Consider the following 24,006-nt stretch of genomic DNA (forward strand, 5'->3'; position numbering starts at 1 on the left):
TCTTGGAATTAATTTATTGCACATGTAGTCCTTCGACGTACGTAGCCTGACAAATTCGTTTAGCAATACAATCACTATAGCAGCCATTTAATGCCGGAAATATTTTTATTCTAATAGTTTTTTTTTCCTGGTACAGCTACACGTTGAATCCCTTCCCAGTTACCGGTTTCTCTGGCTGTACTAACATGTAGAAGTTCAAGTGTCATGTAAACCAATATTTCGCTTATCTCCTCTAAACGGGGTTCCGAATAGAAGGTATGTATGAATCTGTTTTACTATCTTTTATTATATTGAATGTTTTTTTTTATTAAATCAAAGTAAATGGTAGTAATGCTTGTAAATAATGGCTCACGGGTAATTCTATTTAATATATATATATATATATATATATATATATATAGTGCAAAATTTTGTTGAAAATTCAAAGGCTCGCGCTTTCTTTTTTATAACCTTCGTTTATTTCCTGGATTTTTCCATTACAGCTGTTTCATTAATGAGTTGGCAATTTTACGATTTATGTTTCCGTAAAAATATCATGTCCCCACCAACGTCTTCAGATGTATATCCATTAGATTTTTACAACAACTGGTATATTTTTAACATGCTGGCCATCGTATTCGGGTAAAAAAAATTTCCACAGCCATACTTCCTCACTTCCACCATCTTTTGGTGTTATATATATATATATATATATATATATATATATATATATTCATGAGCTATAAGTCACAACTATTATAATTATATATATATATATATATATATATATATATATATATATATATATATATATACTAGCAACGATTGTTGTACGCTCGGGTACCTGGTTCGTGGGCACCCTTCCAGTAAGTGGATGTTGTAAGAGCAACTATTTCCTAAGGTGTTTAATTTTTTTAAATTTCCTCCTAAAGTGACTGAAATCCAACTAGAAACTTTAAATCAAGCAGATTATATCAAAGTTCACACAGATATTGTTACACATAAAAATTTAAACAATTACAAAGAAACACGAAGGTTCACATTTGTTTTGTATTATAACGATATGTTTTTATCAAAGATGAAGGTTACTTTATGATATCACATAGTAAATTTTTCATGGAAGTAAATTTGAAATCATTACTTAAATTTTCTCTAATACATTCAATACTTAAAACTTACCACAATCAAGATCATATAATTCTGAATCATATCACTTTCTATAACTTTTCATTGAAGAGCTTCGTGGTAGACTATATTTCTACTGATTTAATTTGGAACCAGAATATAAAGTTTTTCTGAACTCCCTGTCCAGTTGATGGAGATGTAGAAGACACCGTGACAGAAAAATTCTGATGTTAGGTCTACGCCAATTGTTTTAAATATCTGATCTTGACTTTTATTAATGCTCATTGCAAAACGCACCTTCACAGAAAACTGGAGCCTTCGAAATTTAAATGGAAGTTCCGAGTCAAACGGAAAGAAGAACTTTTTTTTTCAATTAGACAAAAAGTTTGGTGGTAGATGTCATCATTAAAATATACGTCTTGATTGTTAACTTCTTGCTTGTATTTGTGAAGAATGTCTTCAGAGATTAAATCACGAAATGTCATCCAACTTTCAAGAGGGCTGCTTGGCTTGCAGGTCATTAAAATTATCGAAAATTCTAAGGTGAATGAGTGGCACTTGCCTTTCCCACTGCTTTGTGCAAGTGATGGTCATTTTCAAGAAGGCTCTGTATGCTTAAAAAATATCATTGTATATTCGCAAATCTTAAAACGAAGTTGGACAAACAACCTCATTGAGCAACAGTCGTAAGAAATAACACTTTCCTTCTCTTGGACTAACCGTGGAGATTCTTCCAATAATCGGTACCTTCCATACACCATCATTTCAGCTCGTTCAATTTGTTCCCCATCCATTCTTCTGATACATTTCTTTGTTGATTTGTTCCAAGTGTAAAACTCTGGAACTTCTACATATTTGAGGCATCTTACAAAGTTATCTTCATGACAGAGTTAAAAATGCTGTCAAAGTTTTGACAGGCACGGGACGTTAGGCTCGTTCCAAAGTGGTGTCAGCTGAGACAATGACAGGTTGTCCATTTCCAAAATGAACGAAAAGTTTTGCAATTAGAAGGAACTGTTTATGAATAAAATGCTTCAATATCCTCCAGGCTGCCTCTGAACTGCCGGTATATTTTGCATTCTGGAACTGTTGGATCTCATCCACAATTTGTCTTTGTGCTTCGCCTTTTTGGTTAGCTGAAACACTGCTTGGTCACATCCTTTCTTCACGTATATTATATTTGCTGCTTTGGATATATATACATATTTGATGCTTTGGATCTATGTATATTTTATGCTTTGGATCTAACTGCAAATTTCTAAATTAATGTGAGCGTTTAAACTGCTGAAAGAAGACCTTGTTGTAGGGAACAATCCACTGGTTTGTGATTTCTTGATGAACATACCGACCATTTTTCTTCATCTTTATTGTACCAGTCTGGCCTCCATCTTCTTGTTTCCTTTACCTGAAATTAGGATAAGAGTATTGGCCTTGCTCGGTACACTGTAAATATTCTTTAGGGTATTTTTGAAGCATTTGTTGTCGATCACACATTGCAACTTGGATTCAATGGTCCACAAGGTTCGTGCACTATATGTCTTATCACTTTGGCGTAACGGTCAGGGTCTTCCACGTTGTCATGGATCTCTGTAGATATGCAGATATTCATTTGTTCTGGTTGACCTTTGTCCCCTTGGACCTGTTAGGTGAGAATGTGTGCATGCGACAGTCCTCTCTTTTGGTATTCAATGCTTTATAGGCAAGCCCTCAACCTGCCAAATCCCTCTCTTTGATAGATTCCATTAATTTAAAATTGTCTAAACAATTAAACAATAAATGGAATTCCCCTTGGCCAACAAAAAAATATTATTGGAAACGCAAATGGTGTAAGAAATTAAACACTGAAAATTAAAGGAAATTAAATAGAAATAAAAAATAAACAAATAAATCAACTTTAAATAATATTTCTACATAGTAGAATTAAAACGATTCGATTACAGCAGACAAATAATAAGATCCAGTAAATTAATAAAATAGATTTTCCTAAATGTAATATGCAAATTAGATTATTCATTTAGCGTAGATTTCTTTTGAAAAATAGTATATATAGAAAATACGCAATATTATTATCACTGATAGCTATCCACATGGATGTAAGTAGGCCTTTTCTATTCCCAGAAAAGTTGTGGATACACGAACACTACTACTTTATATATATATATATATATATATATATATATATATATATACATATATATTAAAAGTTATCAAGTCCAGCATTTTTAAAGAAATATGAAGTTTCTTATTAAACAACATTGCGAATGTTCCTCTAATTCGCGGAAAATACACTTTTTTGGGATTTACTATTTTAGAAAATAAAATTTTGTGCTTATTACTCTAAATATTACTGCTATGGCGGCCGAATAAATACAGACGTTGGATTTTAGTTAACTAACACTCACCTGGGCCTAGAGTTAAAAATTCTTGGACGGACGGTACAGTTAAATAAGCCACACCGAAAATGAAACGTACGTGTATAATAACTATTATGTAAAATATTTATGCATGTATATATATATATATGCATATATATATATATATATGTATGTATATGTCAAACAAATAGTAACGTGGTAAGCACATTAAGCTAAGAAATTACTCCATGGACAATATAATAAAAGCATAAGTCAAACGTAAAAAAGACCATATTGAGGTGTACAGTAAAACAGTTAAACCCCATTAAATTTCTACATAACACTCATTACCTCTTATCCTCGAGTGGCCTTTGAGCTTTGATAATTTTGACCGCCTATTACAAAATAACTGTATAATTCGCCAAGTATAATTGACCATGTAATAATTTAAACGAAAAAAAAAATACCACTATAAAAATCTATATAGCATATTGCTTGTTTCCTTAGTTATTCCGTACCTTACGCTTTGAAAAAAAAAATTTTTTTTTGAAGGCCAAACTGCTCCAAGAAAGGCCAAATCTCCAAATCCACGAAATTTTGCTTTAATAATCTAATCTAGGAACCTTGAAAATTATGAGAGTGACACCTCTTTTTGCTGGAGCGTCGTTTTTTAATATTATTATTATTATTATTATTATTATTATTATTATTATTATTATTATTATTGTTGTTGTTGTTATAATAATAATAATAATAATAATAATAATATATGATTAGTTTTGTAATGGTATGAGAATAAAACTCGTCATAATTTCGAGGTACAGCTGTTCTTCACAGTCAAAGAAAAAAGTCAGGGAAATATTACGTACATAAGAGAACATTAGAAAGAAACAGGACAAAAAAAAAAGATCATTGTCTCCTAAGTGGTTCTGGACTGATGGAGTGAACTAAAAAAAAACCTTGACACTTCCAAAGCATGTGGACCCGACCTCATCCCAGCTGTGCTATTAAAAAAGTGCTCGGCCGAAGTAGCTCCAGTTCTCTCCAAACTCTACAACAAATGCCTTAATGAATCTTGCTTTCCGAGCTGTTGGAAAACTGCTTCTGTAGTACCAGTATTCAAGAATTCTGGCGAAAGAACTGACCCATTAAATTATCGCCCTATTAGCCTCCTCCCACTTTTTGCCAAAATATTTGAGACCTTAATTAACCATGCTCTAGTCCAGCACCTTACAGATGCTAAACTTCTGACCGACCGTCAATATGGATTTAGACAAGCCCGTTCCACGGCAGACATCCTCACTGTAATCTCTGAACGCATATACCATTCACTGGACAAAGCGGGAGAGGGAAGAGCGGTAGCTCTAGATATATCTAAGGCTTTTGACAGGGTATGGCATGAGGGTCTCCTCAGGAAGATTAGATCTTACGGTATCACTGGTAGTATACTTAACATAATTAAATCCTTCTTAGATAAGAGAAAAATCCAGGTTGTCCTCGACGGTCGTACATCTAAACAATATGATATAAATGCGGGAGTGCCCCAAGGATCTATCCTGGGACCTCTGCTGTTCCTGATATTCATAAATGACCTCCCCGACAAGATTACCTCTGAGATGGGGATATATGCTGATGACACCACACTCTATAGCAGGCACGACAGGAAAACAAACGAACATATATCTAAAGTAATGGCAGAAACACTAGAGGATGACCTCCAATCAGTAGTGGAATGGGGACAAAAATGGATGGTCACGTTCAATGCCACCTAAGACAAAACTGGTTTCATTCAATAATTACAAGAAACCTTCTCTACCACCTATAGCAATGGCCAACGACTCTTTATCTGAGAGTATGTCTCTCAAGCTCCTTGGCCTAACGTTCACTGGAAACATGAGTTGGAACAGTTACATCGAGGGCATTGCCAGGGCCGCTGCAAGGAAGGTGGGCTATCTCTATCGTGCTAGAAAACTTTTAACACCCGAAAGTATCCTGTACCTCTATAAGGCCACTATTCGCCCATGTATGGAGTATTGCTGTCATATTTGGGCCGGTGCATCGGCTACTAGTCTCTCGCTCCTTGACAGGGTTCAAAAGAGAGTCGCAAATCTGATAGGCCCTAAACTGGCATCAAAACTCCAGCCTCTGTCCCATCGTCGAAACGTTGCATCCCTCTGCCTGTTCTACAAGTATTATAATGGTGAATGCTCTGAAGAACTGCAAGCACTTGTGCCCCCACGACGTGAACACCCTCGACAGACCCGACAAGCTGCAAAATCCCACCCCCACACTGTAGAGATCCCTAGATGTAAAAGATCCTTCTACTCCAGTAGTTTCTTCCCCAGAACTGCTAGACTTTGGAATTCCATTCCGGGTCACTGCTTCCCCAACTGTACTGACATGCATAAGTTCAAGTGCAACGTGAACCAACATCTCGCTGCCCTAATCCCTACATAGTACCCCAGTAGATGTTTCCCCTGATAGTAGCCCCCTACACCAAAGTGGCAATGTGCCTTGTTTGGGGTGAAAATGTAATAAAAAAAAAAAAAAGGTTGTCTCTTACGACGTAATTTTATTAATTGTACTGAAATCTGTTGTAAAATATTTCTTTCTGATTATTTATTAGTACATATTAATTTATTTTATTCCGGTCAGTTCTATACTCTACTTGCAAGGGAAATTATCTTGATGGAAGTCTTAATATACTCATATTTGCTGCGTGTTATTCACGAGAAACGTCCATCTGGCTGAACTACTGTCAATAATTTTCCCCACTCTTTATCGATGCCTAAATCCAAACGTAGATTCCATGTACAAAGCTTGTTTCTTTGAACTGCACGCCAGTGGAACTCTCTGCCGCCTGCCTGTTTCCCACCTGACTACAACTTGGACGTCTTTAAGTCCAACATAAACAAACTCCTGACAAATCGCCCCCTTAAGTAAGACACTCTATCAAAACTCCCAATACTAATGATTACTACAATACTATCTCATTGATTACTCTACACGCAATAACCCTTATCCCTGAGTGGCCTTCGGGCTTTTATAAGTGGTGACCCCCATGTAAAAAAGTACTAGTATTGCGCAACGCGTAAGATAACCCATAATGGACACACACTTACCCTTTGTCATATCCTTGTAACATATTTGATTAATATATCTTCCTTACGCCTGATTCATTTTGCGTGCTTTACTTCCGTGGTTAAAATATTGGGTCCACATCAAAGATCAACAGCAGATTCTTTACTGTGGAATGTAGACTAAGTCACCTCGAAAAATCATTTGAAGCTTTCTCCCAGTATACTGCGGTGGGGGGGGATCCAAGCTCATGGGGGGCACCACTGTTATAAATAAGAGTAGTTAAATTTCTCCAAGAATTCTCGCAAGACTTGAACATGCCAGTCCGTATCAGTATCCACTCCGCTATCGATGCATTCATTGCATTTAATGCGATGGGAAATTCTGCCATTTTGTAATCCGTATTTACTCACCGAATATCAAATAATAATCAAGCGACATTTCCAGTCAATGTGGAATGGAAATGAATGCCCGTATTTTCTTTTTATTCTTTTGGCACTTCGGCTACTTGCATATTCCCGTTTAAGTAGCTGCAATAAAATCTTTGTGGAATTTTTTATTCGTAGAATTTCAAACATTCCAAACGGATCAATATTTTTTTACTCTTTCTTAATCTTAGTGTAAATTGGTTTTGTCTTAATCTTTTGTTATTTGTGAATGAGAGCTATTATTTAAATTTTGCAATGCGATCAATATTACCTGCGTTTGTACAAGAAATGCTCGTGTTAGTGACTCAAGATTGACATTTTCAATTGCAGACACTTTGAGAATAAACCCACATAAATTTACAGATGGTTTTGTCTGCCTGTTACCCCGCTTGTCGACTTCTCTGGTTAAGAATTTCTTAATTTTTCATTCTAAACAACAACAGCAGTACAACTAGGACGTAAGGTATTATTATTTGGGACTATATCATATTTGCTGCGTGTTGTTATTGTTTTTTGTTAGGAAAACTACTTTTTTGCACTATTCAGAAAAATATCAATTTTATCAAAACACATTTCTTGATTCAATATATTTTTCAGTCCATGGAATTTAATTCAAATCAGCTGCTTGTCTCCCACTCCTGGACAGGGTTCAAAAGAGAGTCGCCAAACTGATAGGTCATAAACTTTCATCTAGGCTTCAGCCTCTGTCCCATCGACGAAATGTTGCATCCCTCTGCCTGTTCTACAAATACTTTAATGGTGAATGCTTCGACGAACTGCAAGCACTTGTACCTCGACGTGACTACCCCTGACAAACCCGACAAGCAACTAAGTCCCACCCCTTTACAGTAGAGATCCCTAGGTGTAAGAAAGCCTTTCACTCCAATAGTTTCTTCGCCAGAACTGCAAGTCTTTGGAACTCTCTTCTAGGATTCTGCTTTCCCAACTGTACTGATATGCAGAAGTTCAAGTGTAATGTGAACAGACATCTTTCTACTCATCTCCCTTCATAATGCCCCTGCAAATTATGCCCCTGATAGTAGCCCCCGCTTCAAAGTGGCACTTGCCTTGTTTGGGGTGAAAATTGAATTAAAAAAAAATGAAATGTAGGGATTTGAGCAGCAAAAGGCCTCTTCATATTGCAGTTGAATTTCTGCAGAAAAACAGGGGACCGGGTGGGAATTCTAAAGTTTAGCAGTTCGAAGGAAGAAACTATTAAAGTAAAAGGCTTTGCAGTGTATATAGTGAAGAGGTGGGATTTTGTTGTTTGTCAGGTTAGTCAAGGGTAATTACATCGAGGAGGCACACGTTCTACGAATTCGTCAATGCAAATTTCATTAAAATACTAATAAAATAGAGACAAGGAGTTAACATTGTGCCAATTGGACAGGGATTAAGTTTTGGTTGATAGTGCAAGACCTATTAGAGAAATCAAATAAAGTACTCGACCGTGGATGTGAGAACTGAAAATAAAAATATCTATTTAAAAACTATACAGACATATTCCAAAGACGATCAGATGGTTTCATTATATTGTACCAGCTGTTTGTGGCTGATATGAACTGTCTACAATTAACCAGCGTCGATGGAAAGGCACCCCCCCAAAAAAAACAACAACAACAACAACAACAACAACAAACCCAGAGCAAAACACCGATTAACGTAGCTGTTTGTTGATCTTCCATTTGTTTTGCCTTTCCATCAACGTTAATGAATTGTATTGAATCCATATCAGCCACAAATGGCTGATTCAGTACAAAGAAACCATTGGTTCATCTTTGGAATATGTATGTAGTTTTTGAATAGAACCTTATATATATATATATATACTAGCATTTCAGTCCGGCGTTGCCCGGGTGTTTGGAGGTGTATGTTGAGAAAAAAGCGGTAAATTTTTTAAATTTTGACCCCTACTATGGCCCCTTAAAATATATTGTTTTGGGCTCAAATTAAGTTATTAACTTAGACCCATGTCCACGGAACCTTTATCTAAAATTTCAAGTGTTTCGACCCAAAATTGTCGGAGGAGTTTGGTAGAATACTCAAAGGTCAAATCGTTGAACTTTTACCCCTTAACAACCAAATTTCTGTCCGAAAACGGATTACAAAGTTTTCCCAAATCTAAGTACCCTGTATATCAAATTTCGAGTCTCTAGAGTAAAAATTGACAAAGTTATTGCGAAGGGAAATGTACACAGACACACACAGATACGTTTACTTATATATATATGTATACTAGCATTTCGGCACGGTGTTGCCCAGGTGTTTGGGGGTGTATTCTGAGCAAAAAAACAAAAAAACAAAACAATAAAAACGGTAATTTTTAAAAACTTTTACCCCTAATATGACCCCTTAACATTTATTATTTTGGGCTCAAATCAAGTTATAAAGTTACATCCATGTCCAAGGAACCTATATCTAAAATTTTAACTGTTTAAACCCCAAATTGTCGGAGGAGTTTTGTAGAGTTCTCAAAGGTCAAATCGTTGAACTTTGACCCCTTAACAGCGAAATCTTTGGCCGAAAATGGACCACGTGGATTTTCCCAAATCTCAGTACACTGTATATAAAATTTCGAGTCTGTAGACTGAAAATTAACAGAGTTATAGCGAAGGAAAATGTACACAGACACATAGACTCGTTTACTTTTATAGATATGCTAGCATGGGCGTCCGGCGTTGCCCGGGTGTGTGGATTTGTATGTTGTGCCAAAAAAAAGGTGGTAGTAGGAACGAAGGCTCGAACCCATACCGCAAAGGAGGAAAAGAACGGGGTAAAACCTAACGTTTATGCTGTTACGACTACCGCCAAACCGGAAGCAGAATTTTTGAAAATTAAGGCTAGACAATCTAAAGGAGAGGATAACTTTAAAAAATATCGGCGAAAAAAAGTACCTCCCTGTAGAAAAGTGCTTAGTTGAAGGGGAAGATATTAATGTTTTTAGCCAATTTTTCGATATTTGTCGTATGAGAGATCGAACTTTAAAATGGTATTGATCTTAATAAAATCCGTCACCTCTATTGAAAGTTTAAGGCAGACATGTAAACAGATATACATACATACATTTATATATTGGTAGCTAAACATTTTCAACCCAAACTGATGAAAAAGCTTACACTATCTTTGAATACCCTTTATGTAAAATTTCAAATATTTTGACCAGAAATTTTTTGAGTAATTTGGAAGAGACCGCAGAGGTCATTTTTTAAAACTTTGACCCCTATTATGACCCCTTAAAATTCAATGTTTTGGGCTCAAATCAAGTTATTAAGCTAGATCCATGTCCAAGGAACCTATATGTAAAATTTCAAGTGCGTAGACCCAAGATTGTCGGAGAAGTTTGGTAGAGTTCTCAAAGGTCGAATAGTTGAAGTTTGGCCCCTTCATCGCCAAATTTCTGTCCGAAAACGAATCCCGAATCTCATTAACCTGTATATCAAATTTCGAGTTTCTAGAGTAAAACAGACACGATACACAGACACACAGATACACAGACTCTTTTATATATAGATAGAAGATATGCAAGGTGCATTCGGTGTATGAGAACATTTATTGCGTTTTTAAGAATAGAAAATGTAAACAACACATCTGCAATTAAATAAAATGGCATTGGCACATAAGCGACAATCTTATTTAATTTCATTCAACGAGATCTCTCTCAGCTTCAATGGCAGTTTCTATTCGCGACCTAAACTCGTTGGCAGGCCCGTATAAGATGGCCCTCATCAATATTGTTTATTACTCTGACTATGGATGCTTATAGAGAATCTTTGGTGTTGTGAGGATATCTATTAACAACGCACCACACAATAATCCAACAGATTAAGGTTTTGAGATTTAGCCAAACTTCCTTTTGTTTCAGAAGCAAAACAAAACGAACAAACAAAGCAGTTTGTATAAATGTCTTTCGGACTTCTTTAAACAATTTACTTTGGTAGTCTCGAACAAAACCTGGCCTCTCTTCATCACATAAGACTTGTATCGAAAATTTTCACGGAGTTCTTCAAATTTTGACTTCGAAAACACCGAGATCTTTTGCAACTGATCTCATTGACTTCTTGCCAATGATATTCTGAACTTGTTAAATAAACTTGTGTCTTCTAATGTTGTTGAAACGTTGCTGGTCCGTATTACGTGTAGCAACAGAAGTAATTTGGCCATCATAAACTTTTCACTCCTTGCGAACTTTAAAATAAAAGTCTGGCGCCTTTAATAAATTGTGCAATTTGCAAATCGTTGCGTTCTGCCATTATTGCAAATATTACAGCATGTTAGTTTATTATCTCCCTTGATTGATTGTCTGTAAAAAAGAAGTAAAAGTTAATATAAATGAAATAATTTTCAAAATAAATAATGTTTTCACGCACCAGACACACTCCGTATATAAGAATAACAGTATATTTATATCCCTGAATCCTAATATTTATTTTTCATGCAAAACAGCTCCCCAGCATGTTAATATTTCGGAACATTTTTACAGATGCATTTATTTATGCAGAACAAATGGTTATTATTATGTCAGTACCAACTATTTTCGTGCATACACTCTTCAGAAAAATAATTCTTTGCTTAAATAGAAAAATGTATAACAATATAATGCTGCAATGTATATATATATATATACATACACGTATATATATATATTTCGTTGTTGCCCCTGATAGTAGCCCCCTACACCAAAGTGGCAATGTTCCTGGTTTGGGGTGAAAATGTAATTAAAAAAAATGAATAAAGCAATGTATCACGTTTTCCTGCGACTCATTTGTCACATTTCCGTCATGTTTGGTGCAAATTGTTGATCGGATTTTACATAATACCTTAACAATATCTGATATTTCTGTCGTAGTAGTTAATGAAATAACATAAATGTTAACAAAATTTTTACCAGTTAATGAAATATGCTCTGACGAACTCATAGCAGTTGTGCCCCCTCGACCTGCATATATCCGACTAACCCAACAAACAGAAAAATCCGCTCCGTTCACTGTGGAAATCCGTAGATCCACTCACCTTAAGATGTTTATATTTAATGTGAACAGACATTTCGCTGCTCAACTCCCCACAGTCTCCAATAAGACACGCAGTAACCTTTTACGCCTCAGTATCAATATTCTATTGTTTTGGGATGAACACGTGTAGCAGAATTATCAATAACCGAAATGAGGGGAAATAGAGAGCTTACCTCGGATATGTCTGTTGTGTTTCCGCCTGAGCGGAAGAGAGAGTTCCAAGATTGTGTCTATCGGTTTTTATTAGCGTTTACTCCATGCAATTATCGTAGAATCTGTCTGCTCTCGCACGATTATGCAAATACATAATTCCCGGCCGCTATAAAGGCAGGTCACTGGAAAGCAGTCAGGCGGCGTCCTGCAGATTGTATGTATGTGATTCTGGCGATTGGATTGTGCTTTATGACGAACAACGTGTCTGCGAGAAGCGAGTTTTCTTTCTTCCTATGTTTTGTCTTCTTTCTCCACTTTTATTACAGACAAGAAATCCCTCTCTTCTAGAGGTGGCGATACCGACTATTTCCTATCTGTGTTCCTGATTTTTTTTTGTTTTGCCTACTACATTTTGCTTCAAGCTATTTCGGCTCGACTATGGCGAAGATGCGGATAAGCAGTGATATTATCAAGCCATTCTCTGACGAGGGAGACTGAAAAAAGTGAGACGTCGCACAAATTCAACAGGTGGTTGATGTAGCGAGTCTGCTACCTTTATATCTGGAAGGTGATGCACTGGCCCTCTACATGGAAATGGAAGAGGACGATCAAAAGAAGATAGAACAAATTGAGGCCAGATTAAAGTATGCATTTACCGACGACGCATTTGCGGCATACAGTAAAAATAACTATGGTTAGATGGGCTGGCGAACGTGTGGATGTTTACGTCAACAAAATCAGGCAGTTGGTTGGATTGGCCAGATTCACAGGAGTTAATTTCGAGACTCACAAAATTGACTTTTTGCCACTGGGCTCCCTGACGCCATCTCAATTTCTCTTCAACAGGTGCTGAACATCAAAGCCCTGATCATGGGGAAGCTAATGTCGAGTGCGAGAATTTTGACGACGACTGGGGAACAAAATCAGGACGTGGTTCCGGCCACACGCTCACCCAACAACAGGGCCCAGAATATTTCTGTTAGTGCGACCTGTTTCAAATGCAATGTTAAAGGCCACATTGCAAAGGACTGTCGAAAACGCGGAACACGGTGTTACCGTTGCGGTGAGAGTGTGCACTGGGCTCGGAACTGCTCGGGAAACGAGCAAGGGGAGGACGTTAAAGCGCCAGTCTCCTTCCTCACCAAGATGCAAACACGACGCTCTCGGTGATAAGCATCCATGTTGACGGGACGCGATGTTTGGCGCTTATTGATACAGGATGCTCTAGGACGATTTTACATGCAGACCGCTGCCGATCTTGGAGAAAAACGAACGTGAATGTCAAAACGATTAGTGGAATGTCCCATGCGTGCTGCGGTGTTGGAGCGGTCTCTGTGTCCACTGATGAAGGTGTGTCTGCCAGAATCGGTGTGTTGGTGGTGCGTGGCAAACCGCTGGGCATTGACTTACTTCTAAGGATCGATGCCATAAAAGCTCTGGGAGGTGTCGTTGTCAAGCCTACAGGATCAGTGCGGTTTGGCGGAAGGAAAAAATATTGAATGCGAAGCCATTTCTATTAATGAACCGGATTTCACTGCCACCTTTGACCATCAAAACCGAGCGTGAACTGCATCGTGAAAGTGGTCTGAGGACACTCCCCTGAAAGGCTACAGAATCGAGTATCAGAATACCCAGTGCCGGCAGAAATCCGTGAAGAATACACGCAGGAGCTCCGCACCTGGATAGATAATGGTTGGCTCGTGCCGTACCCAGAGGATAAATTGGGACCCCCAAAGGCCTAATTCCCCTGATGGCTGTCATACAGTAGAACAATGTCGAAGTGCGCCCGGTGATGAACTACCGGGAGCTAAATCATTACGTAGACGCGTTTACGGCCAACGCAGATGTTTGTGCGGCTAAGCTGCGCGAATGGAGACAAAAAGGTGCTAACGTGTCTCTACTGGACCCCAGGAGAGCATACCTACAAGTCCGGGTCGATGAGACACTATGGCCATACCAGACTATGGAAATCGACGGGAAAAATACTGTATGACCCGTCTGGGGTTCGGTTTGAATGTGGCTCCCCTGATATTGCCAGGAAGAAGTTGTAAACCGAACAGCATCTGCTAACATTGATGACATTTTTGTCAACGAAGACGTGGTGCCCGCGACCCGTGTAAGCGAACACCTAGCATAGTTCGGGTTGGAGTGCAAGAACCCGGAGCAGTTGAAAGACGGTGCACTAGTGCTGGGATTGGCAGTCAGGATGGAACGCAGTGAACTGCGGTGAAAGAGGCTCCTAGCATTGTTACGTGACGAACAATGTTTTCCCTGTGTGGTCGACTTGTCAGGCACTTTCTGGTCTGCGGGTGGCTTCGTGTGGCTTGTGGAATACTCAGAAGGAGAGTAAGTTCAGTATCGAAGGGCTGGGATGATGAAGCAAGGGACGCCGCACTGCATCGTATGATGTTCGAAACCTTAGAATCTGCGCAGCAGAACGATCCGACTCGGGAAAATTGGTGTGTGGACGGCAAAGAGCTGAATGTATGGGTCGATGCTAGCTCCCTAGCAATTGGTGCAGCCTTGGAGATGCGTGAAACTGTGTTGGAAGATACATGTTGGCTGCGACCTGAAGATGATTCTCAACATATCAACTTAGCCGAACTGATATGCCGTATTGAAAGGCATCAATTTGGCTCTTCAGTGGCAGAGCAAGGTGCTACACATAAAAACAGATTCTGTCTGCGTATACCATTGGGTGTCGGACACGCTAACTGGAAAAGCGTGAGTACGCACCAAAGCAGCAAGCGAGATGCTTATTAAGAGGCGACTAAGTACTCTCAGGGAGCTCGTGAGAGTATGGGTTTACAGTGGACGTGATGCTCGTTCCATCAGCACGAAACATCGCTGACCGATTGACACGAGTACCACAGCGGTGGTTTGAGGCAATGAAAAAGAAAAACAGGCTTGACCCGGTGATAGGCGCGGTTCACACAGACGAGCTCGATGAGAGTCAAATCATGGCTATTCACAAAGGTAGTGGACATCCGGGGGTGCGACGCACTACTTACTTTGTCAGGAGAAGTTGCCCAACCACGACAAAAGTAACCGTTAAAACGGTCATACGGAAATGTGAGGAATGTCAGTCTATTGACCCAGCGCCAGTCAGGTGGGAAAAGGGAAAGCTGGAAGTTAACGAGAATTGGCAGAGAATTGGAATGGATATCACGCATTATGGCACCTTCCACATTTTAACTCTAACAGACTGTGGCCTATCACGTTTCTCCATTTGGAGGAAATTGGCAAGACAGGACTCAGCAAGCGTTATTCATCAGTTGGAGGCAGTGTTCCTCGAGCGTGGATCGCCCCATGAAATCCTTTTAAACAATGACACGGCTTTCCGCAGCAACGCGTTCCAAGCATTTGCACATAAATGGGGAGTTCACTTGCGATTCCGTTGTGCGTACGCTCCAGTAGCGGAGCGATGTAACCGTACAGTGAAACGAATAGCGGCTAGAATGCGCTGTCCCATACAGGAGGTTGTCTACTGGTATAAAATAACACCAAGAGACGACACATCTCCCTTCACTGCACTTGCCAACAGGATTTATTGATACGAAGTTCGAGTAAAGGAGACCAATCTCGCAACTGCGTCCACAGGTCCCAAGAACAGCTGTTACCAGGTTGGAGATCGTGTGGGTCAAAAGACCACAAAATCGATGTACCACGAGGTTCGGCAAGGGTGAGGTGACCAAGGTAATCAGCCTTCAATCGATTTGAGTGAACTGTGTCCCTCCACGTGAAAGATCTGCGCCCTCGCCATTATGTTGTTACATCGGAGGAAGAGGAATTCTCAAACAGTACAATGTCTTCTGAAAGGAGACAGAGTATGATGCAGGACGACGGAGAGGATTTTGAGCCATATAAAGCACGTACTGAAGAAGCGGAAGAGGGACCACCCGTCTGGCCTTTACGAAGAGGTACCCGACAAAGACGGATACTGTCCTCCTGCCCTGATTGTGAAACACCGCCTATGAAACAGACTGGTGGCAATAACTGTGGTAATGAGGAAGATGGTAAGGAGGAAGTGCTGCCTCCGATTCTTCGAAGAAGTACCCGACAAATACGACTGCCCCCTGCCCCGTTTGTGATCATGAGATTAGGGGGGAGTGTAGCAAAATTAGCAATAACCGAAATGAGGGGAAATGGAGAGCTTACCTCGGATACGTATGTTTCGGCCTGAGCGGGAGAGAGAGAGAGAGAGAGAGAGAGAGAAAGAGAGAGAGAGAGAGAGAGTTCCAAGATGGCGTCCATGGGTTTTTATTAGCATTTACTCCATGCAATTAAAGGCAGGTCACTAGAAAGCAGGCAGGGGCCGTCCTGCAGATTGTGTGTATGTGATTCTGGCGATTGAATTGTGCTTTGCGACGAACCACGTGTCTGCGAGAAGCGAGTTGTCTTTCTTTCTATTTTTTTTTGTCTTCTTTCTCCACGGCTGGTTATTACAGACAAGAAATCCCTCTCTTTTAGGTGGGCGATACTGACTATTTCCTATCTTTGTTCCTGATTTTTTTGTTTGTTTTGCCTACAACATTTTGCTTCAAAACGATTAAATAATATATATATATATATATATAATATTTAATCTGGTTTTAGCAATTGTTTATATATATATAAACAATTGCTAAAACCAGATTTAATGGCTGCATATATAAACAAAAACATACCCATTCGTGCTTTTGGTACACAAATGTAAGGGATGCTATTATCATTATTTGTGTTCCGCATGAAGATCGTATTTTAAATAACAACAAATTGTTCTTTTCTACTATTACTTTTGCTTTCCTTCGTTAATTCTAATCCCTTTATATCTCGGCTTCTGTTTAACCTCTATTGGCTTGTATCTAACATCAAACGTATTTCCTATAAATACAGGTTCTCTACAATGTTGTTCCCTCTATTAAAAACAACTTCCCTGCAGACTTGTCGGCTTCAATTCCAATGTCAACAAGTGCGTGTCATATGGCATCATAAATCAATTTTTTTTATACATCCCACTCAGTCTTTGCAATCGTATTATGTACATGCCCTTATGCGTTCACTGCACAGACTGTGATCAACCTACTCTGTGTGCTGATTCAATGCTGTCTGATCTACTGAGCGCTGTAACAAAGGAATCCTTTATCTAAAACAAAGATCACAAGTTTATATATAAGTAGATTACAATATCTAGTTGTTTGGATATTACTGGTGGTGTTCGTCTTCCATATTACAGGCGTGCAGTATGAGAGCTTTGTCTGATCGGAAGACAGACGAGTATCATTGGCACAGTCCCTTAACCAAGAACCCCAATGGCTCTAACTTGTTCGGAAATGCGCACCAGCTCAACTGCCTGGCAGTCCTCAGAAAATATCCGACCTCAACGTTCAACAGCTTCTCCCCCTCCTCCTCCTTGGGCATGTTTGCATTCTAATAATATTTTTCATCGTGCAACGCACACTTAATATATCTCATTGATTCTTATCCTTTATTAGCTTTCATAACTGCTGGCTCATTCACTAAACATGCAATCCGTAGAGATAATTTTGAAAATAATATTGACTAATTTACGACGCAAAATTAAAGTCTATATGCAAATAACGCTCCAGGCACATTCTACAATTGAAATGAATTAGAAAAATCTGTTCCATAGCTGAAATCTGACACATCTGGGATGTATTCCGAGGAAATTGCTGCACTAATCCCCCCTTGATATAAATACTTTCGACCGACCCGACAATTAGTTAAATTCAATCTCTACACTATTGAAGTTCCCAAGCATAATAGACGATACGGATGACAACATTCGGCACACTATGGCCAAAATACTGTCTAATTTAATGCGTAGAGTTTGTAAAAAATTGAACCTATAGACACGAACCTCCGATGCTATATACCCGAGATGATATTAAAATTATAAATGTCAAAAATCGTGGTTTAATCAAAAGATTAATGTAACATTTCAGCGATGGAACAGTTTTCCCTAATTCATTTTAAATGTTGGGAATGTCTGGTTTGTTATATGCGTCACAATATATAAAGTGATATGTTTTTTATAGTTAAAAGACCGTTGTCGTTGAGTTTTATACGGGAACAAAAAACATGACGATGAAATTTATTTTTTGTAGATAAATAATACGCAACAGCACGACTCATTAATGGCAGCGTTCGAATAGGCTTCACACCAAATATTAAGACAATATCAATATTAAAATGAGATAGTGCTTCCTGAAGTTGTTTGTTCTACTTTTTTTTTATATATGACCGTTTTGCATACAATATTTTCAGTATTCACTGCAATACTATCGTTGATTATTTTTCTGCAGGAATTCCGTAAGGCATGAGATAAAATATTTGTATTCAATATAAATAAAACAGCAGATGCATGTATGTGCATTTGCTAAAGGCTGAATATTTAACCGATAAACTTTAAACTAGTCACATAACACTGGAATTAAAGAAATATAGTAATCACACAGATGAATAATGTATACAGAAATATGTCGGTAAGTTGAAATGCAAAATGTTCATTTCAACTTTCCAACATACTGCTGTGACATTTGCGCATGTGCAAATTCGTTTACAGCTTGAAGTGATTTAATTTTAAATATTTTATACATTAATCGATATCTTAAATCTATAGAAACACAGCTGGAGCGCTAAATGTTTTGGTCTCAATTCTGGCACCTAAGCCATTAAAAAACTTATAAATAATTACTATATATTAGGTACAATATAATATTCAATAGAGAATTGTCTCTGTAATAAAAAGTACGAATTCTGCATGAATTGAAATATATTTAAGCGTATTTTAGTACCGAGCAACGCCGAGCAACTTTTACTAAACATAAACATATGTCATTATAATTCATCATGGACTACTTCCTCGCTTCCGGGATAATTGAACATGCAAAAGTTTTGGGCAAGGTCAAGAATAACGTTTAATCTGAATGTAAGCCTTCACTGTCGAATTCCTGGCAATAAAGGCTTCGCTAATTCAGGCGCGTTGAACGTATTTAGAAGCGATTTGGAAGAAGTCGTCGTGATCAGTGACCATAAACCTTGTTCAAACATTTGGGTATTCGCTTGTGAAACACGCGGATAGGAACAGACTGCACTACTAGCTAATCTTTATTCGCTTTGCGCTGAATAATTGAGATTCACAGTGTCTGCCCAACTTAATACATAAGTTCGCCATCAACTAACTTTTGAACACAATGATTAGATATCTATATAGTAATACTCCATGTTGGTATGTAGTTTCTTCAAAGAAAACAATTCTATATTGTTAAAGAGGGTCTCTCGTTGGCTATTCATGTGGACCATTTCATACCCATTACCTTGATTGTTCATATATATATATATATATATATATATATATATATATATATATATATATATATGTATATATATATATATATAGTTGCATGGGTGCCCGGCGTTGCCCGGGTTTTTGGAGAGGTGAGTTCAGCAAAAAAAAAGTGGTAGTAGGAAGGCAGGCTCGAACCTGTATCGTGAAGGAGGAAAAAAACGGGGAAAAACGTTAAGTCTTTGCTGTTACGACCACCGCCAACCGGAGGTTACGTAGGTTTAAAGTAAGGCTAGACAATCGAAAAGATGGAATGACTTTCGAAAATATCGGCGAAAAAAGCGACCCCTCCCTGTAGAAAAGTGCCCAGTTGCGGGTGAAAAAAATTATGTTTTTAGCTAAGATTTCGGTATTTGTCGTCTGCAGGGTCGAGCTTCAAAACGCTACTGATCTTGTGAAAATTCGTCGCCTCTATCGAAAGTTTTAGGTAGACATGCAAACATATATACATACATTTATATATTGGTAGCTCAAATGATCGACCGAAACCAATTACAAAGCTTGCCCTAGATCTGAATACCATTTATGTAACAATTCAAATGTTTAGACCAGAAATTATCTGAGTAGTCGGGTAGAGACCACAGAGATCCAATTTTTAAAAACTTTGACCCCTATTATGACCCCTTAACATTTAATAGTTTAGGCTTAATTGAGTTATTAAATTAGATCCATGTCCAAGGAACCTATATCTAAAACTTCAAGTGTTTAGACCCAAAATTGTCGGAGGAGTTTGATAGAGTTCTCGAAGGTAAAATCGTTGAACTTTGACCCCTTAACAGCCAAATTTCTGGCCGAAAACTGATTACTAAGATTTTTCCACATCTCACTACCCTGTATATAAAATTTCGAGTCTGTAGACTAAATATTGACAGAGTTATTTTGTAGGGAAATGTACACAGACAGACACACAGACACGTTCATTTTTATAAATGTATTGACTAGCATTTCAGTCCGGCGTTGCCAGGGTGTTTGGAGGTGTATGTTGAGCTAAAAAAAAAAAAAAAGCGATCAATTTTTTAAACTTTGACCCCTATTATGTCCGCTTAACATTTATTGTTTGGGGCTCAAATCAAATTATTAAGTTAGAGCCATATCCAAGGAACCTATATCTAAAATTTCAAGTGTTTAAACGCAAAATTGGCGGAGGAGTTTGGTAGAGTTCTCAAAGGTCAAATATCAGCCAAAATCCTGGCCGAAAACGGATTACAAAGATTTTCCCAAATATGAATACTCTGTATATCAAATTTCGAGTTTGTAGACTGAAAATTGACAGAGTTATTGCGTTGAGAAATGTACAGAGACAGACAGACAAACACACATACACACAGACACTTTTACTTTTATAGATATTTAGATAGATATAGATATAATTATTACAATAATATTTTTTAATCCTTACAGACACTAGTGTTTCCTCCTTTCGGGAATCATCAGTTCAGGGTGACGCGATTTCTACTATATCAGATTCGAACCTTGCTACGAAGCCATATCTGACTCTATTAACAAGGAACAAACCCCACGGGCAATCTCAACCGCGAAAAATATCGTTGTAATTTTAACATTTATTTTTTAAATATCGTAACATCCGGCCATATTGATCTAATGATTATAACATCATGATCTTTGCATGCGAACTTAGGTGACCTACTTTCTATTTCAACTTTAAAGTGCTCAACAATAAGAACTGAGTTTCTTAAAGAGGCTGGTATAATTATTACAATAAGAATATTAATACCTACAGACACGAGTGTTTCATCCTTTCCGGAGTCCTCAATGCTGGGTGACACGATTACTACCGGTTAGGAGATTCGAACGCGGCTACGAAGTCATCCATTAGCAAGGAACAAACAAATTATATATATATATATATATATATATATATATATATATATGTGTGTGTGTGTGTGTGTATGTACACACACACACACACACACACACACACACACACACACACACATATATATATATATATATATATATATATATATGCAAGCGCAGACATAATATTTCGCGATGCTTTTCATTATTGACATCTAGAGTTAGCTTACATTTAGATCCCGGATTTAAGTACTTGCTTGTCTAGCCGAACTGATGAGCTGTAAATAGCGAAACAGTACTTCCTGTATTTGACTAATTTCGCATATTCATTTTAGTATCAGCGTAACGGTTAGAAGCACTGACTGTCATCTAGTTCGTCGAGTTTCAACCCTGGCTTGATGCAGTTGCTAGTCTGGCCGCACTGAAGAGCTGTGATGCAACGACAGTCTGTCTATGGATTACTATATATAATGAATAAAGCTAAAAAGAATATATATTTAACAAAGCAAACATATCAAGATACAAAAATATCGACACGGTCTACAGGAGCAATTAAATATATTAAGAAAGAGCATGGAATAAATGTTAGAAAAACGTTCACTTCAATAATAAAAATTATAAAAATGAAGGAAAAACCTTTTGGATCATGGCATTTCGATACTAAACGCTTCTCATCATAATATAAAAATATGAATAAAATCTAGCTTATAAGCATTTAGGTTAGAAATAAAAGATGCATATCTTAAGAAGATATTAAAGAAAAAATATAGCAATACAAAGATAAGAAACAACAGAAGGGAATAAGCATTCGTGAATAGAAAAAAAAAAACTTGTATAGGTAAATAATAGTGTTAAATATAAAATAGATTATTAAGAAATAACGGAGATCACAATAAAAGAAAGAAAGAAAAGATAGAAAAGAGATAAGAAAAAGTAAAAAAAAAAAGGAATGCGAATGGAAAAAGGTGCTGAGAAATACGAACATACATATACAAGGAGAAAATTTTACGCTAAAAAAACTTTAAGAATTAATTAAAGGAAGAAAAATCCAAACATTATGAAACATCCATCTGGTAATTTGTTAAGAATTAATATGTCAAAAAATTATAAAAAGTCCGCAGTAGACTCCTTAAAAAATGTATTCTGGAAAAGAATATAGCTGCTTTAAGGGTAATGTAGGTCAACAGTGAAATTCAATAAATTCCAAAACTGAAACTCCAGAAAACAGTGAGAATAGTTAGTGAACTCTAAGCGCACATATGAATATTTAAGTAGATTAGAGAATTATAAAAAAAATCAAAAAATTCTTCAGAAGAAGGTAATTGATCAACACGTGATAAGTCGGCAATGGAAGAATTCTCGAATAGGAAGATCTAGTAAATATTCGTAATATATGATAAAAAAAGGAGTCAAGTATATACTGAAATGGAATCGTGCATAAAACAAGGTACAGTATCTCTCAGAATAAATACAGTGAGCAGCTGTAAGAAATACTTGGTATTGAAGAATAGGATTGGATTAAAAACGAATTAATAATTCTCCAGGTTAATTTGTTGTTATTATTCCACTTCACAATCCACTGAAAAATCGACATTTTATTAGAATATTAGAATATCAAACATCAAATGTATATTTGTACATAGAGATCCGGATGGATCAAAAATATATATTCCACTCACAAGAAAATGAAAAAGAAGCTTAAATTAAAGTTTAAAAAATATCTAATATGAGGTACAAGAATGAACAGTGACCAAATAGTTATTCTGAAATGAAATAGAAAATAACAAAGTAATAAAGTGAAATAGCTAACTAAATAAATAAACAAATAATCAAATAAATAAACAAATAAATTAATCAACAAATAAATAAATAAACAAACAAATATATAAATAAACAAAACATAAATAAATAAACAAATAAATAAACAAAAAAATAAATGAACAAATAAACAAATAAATAAACAAACAAATAAACAAATAAATAAATAAACAAATAAATAAATAAACAAAAAAAACAACGAATGAATAAATAAAAAAGGGAAATGAAATAAAAGATAAAAGGAGAAAATTAAAAAGAAAAGTCAGGGAGCAAGGAAAATATTAATGAGAGAGAAAAGAAAAAAGCCAAAGAAAAAAGAAAAAAAAACAAGATTAAATATAGACAGCTATTTAAAAAGGGTAGAATAAAAAAAAGATAGAATGAAAAGCAAGATATTTGGTTAAATCTCAAGATGTAAAAAATATTTACATGTACTGATGCAAAGAAACGTAAGAAACGGAATCACGCAAGAAGGATTCAAAGAGAAAGGTCGTGTAAAAAAAGTAAATGGACGGGGATCTCAAACTATTCTAATGTGTAGAAATTTAAATGTGTTGTGAAGAAACATCTCGTTCCTCAACTCCCCACAGTCCTCTGTTAGACACAGCCCCTTACGTTCAAGTCACAATATGATTTGTTTGTGATGACGAAAAGTAACATATATGGTGCAATTATTATATTATGTTTAAGAAATTCGGTAGTTATACCTGACAGAATATTATTTAATATTAGACACAAATATATATTCGAATCAGTAATTTCCTTTGCGTCCATACCTGACCTTCATGAATCCTGTTTTCTGATAGAATAATTGTCCATTCAGTTCTTTTTTCTAAAGAAATGTCATTGCAGCATCGTCAATATATATATATATATATATATATATATATATATAT

This window comes from Euprymna scolopes, chromosome 24, assembly GCF_053919585.1.
Source record: "Euprymna scolopes isolate OS-2025 chromosome 24, ASM5391958v1, whole genome shotgun sequence".
Taxonomy (NCBI): Eukaryota; Metazoa; Mollusca; class Cephalopoda; order Sepiida; family Sepiolidae; genus Euprymna; species Euprymna scolopes.